The following is a 1,847-nucleotide window of genomic DNA, read 5'->3' as shown; positions in this document are numbered from 1 at the left end:
CTTTGTGGGAAATGAGAACGGGAACGGAGCATTAAGTCTAGTGTGCATCATTAGTCCGCCTTTACTCATCGTGCCGGGGGTTACACAGCACGCGTCAGCGAGAAATTGCAATTCCACCGAATGACAATTCCTCGCTTTCTCTCTCTCAACCACTCCCACCACCCCCCACCCCTAACCCCTTTATACTCCTACTCGTTTCGTTTCATCTTTATCCAGTACTTTACTCTCTCTCTTTCTATTGCACCAACAAACACGCACCCACAACTCTTGTGTGTGTGTGTATTTATTTCCACCACCACCACCACCAACCACCCACTCATCCTACCTCCCCCTACTCCTCCTTCTTCTCTTCTCTCGCTTTCCTATTTTTTTTCTCTCACTCTACCCACCCCCATCCCCCACCCCACCCCTCCTCATTCCTACTTTACTCTCTCTATCGCACCAACAAACACGCACCCACAACTCTTGTGTGTGTGTATTTATTTCCACCACCAACACCCCCAACCACCCACTCATTCACCCTCCCTCCCCCCCTGCTCCTCCTTCTTCTCTTCTCTCGTTTTCCTGTTTTTTTTTCTCTCATTTCCAACCCCCACCCCTCCTCCACCACCCAACGTTCCGCCATTTCGCAATGATGTGCAGCAACACGCGATATTCTCAACAACACAACCGACTTCGGGCCCCTATTCTTTCCGCATTTTTTTCGCTGACGTTTCTTCGATTATCGACAATTCCGAATCGTTCGATTGGTTTTCCCCGCGTTCGATCGACGACTCCTCGAGAACAGTTCTAATACGAGAACGATTTTTTATCGAGATGTACGAATCGATTCTCGAACTTTTTTTTCTTTTGTTTCCCCCCCCCCTCATCTCTTCTTCGATGAGAATTTCTAATTATTTTAAACTGTAATCGTAAGATGTAAAAAACAAAATATATTCTTATTATACCAAACTTCAATGTTTTCATTTTCTTTTTTCATAAGCGTCATGATGAAAATTAATGTAATGAACAAATTTTATTTCTAAAGAAATTATACATCAAATGGTTGAAATAAATCGGTTCAATAAGTACTTAAAAAATGTAAAAAGTTAATTAAAAAATACAGAAATGATTAGTTGAATACACCTTTTAATATTGTAATCGAAAAATATTATTGAAAAAGACCAGTTAAAAAGAAAAAGAAAAAAAAAACAAGACTAGGAAGAGTTAAGAAAAGGGGGGAGGGGGGGACAACAAAAAAGTGAATTTTTCCAAAGGACAGAAAGTAGGATGGTGGTGATGGTTGGTGTGGGAGAATCGTAACAGCGGGTGGGGGGGAGGGGATGAAAATGCCTTTCCCTACAAAGGCCCTAATGCTGAACAAGTTGGAAAAGCTGTTTCTTCTTCTTCTTCTCCTTCATTTAGAATTGAAAGAGGTTAGTAGTAGTACGTGGCGTATGCTTAAACTTTAACTACTTCACACTGAAAGTCTTTCTTCATCGTTCGTTCACTTCAGTGTATGTGTGATCTATATATGTGTGTGTGTGTGTGTGTGTGTGTACTGTCCAAAATGTTCATATCTATATCTCATATTCTCATTCCCTCTCATTCCCCTCTCTTCTTTTTTCTTTCATTACACTAAAACCTTCCTGACCCGTTAAGTTTTTATGCACCAAAACACCGGGAATCAATACGACGACTTGACTAATTACTCGTAAAGCAGTGCTAATTAGCCAAACGCGTGCTGTGACCTTTTCAACGTTTCCTTTTTTTTTTTTCTTTCGAAAGAGGAAGAAGAGAAGGAGAAAGAAAAAAAAAATATACACCAGAGAGAAATAAATAAAGATAGGTAAGAGATGATGAAAAAA

Source organism: Polistes fuscatus, unplaced genomic scaffold (genome assembly GCF_010416935.1).
Source record: "Polistes fuscatus isolate 324 unplaced genomic scaffold, CU_Pfus_HIC Scaffold9, whole genome shotgun sequence".
Classification (NCBI taxonomy): Eukaryota; Metazoa; Arthropoda; class Insecta; order Hymenoptera; family Vespidae; genus Polistes; species Polistes fuscatus.
The sequence above is the reverse complement of the archived record's forward strand: the minus strand, read 5'-3'. Positions refer to the sequence as shown.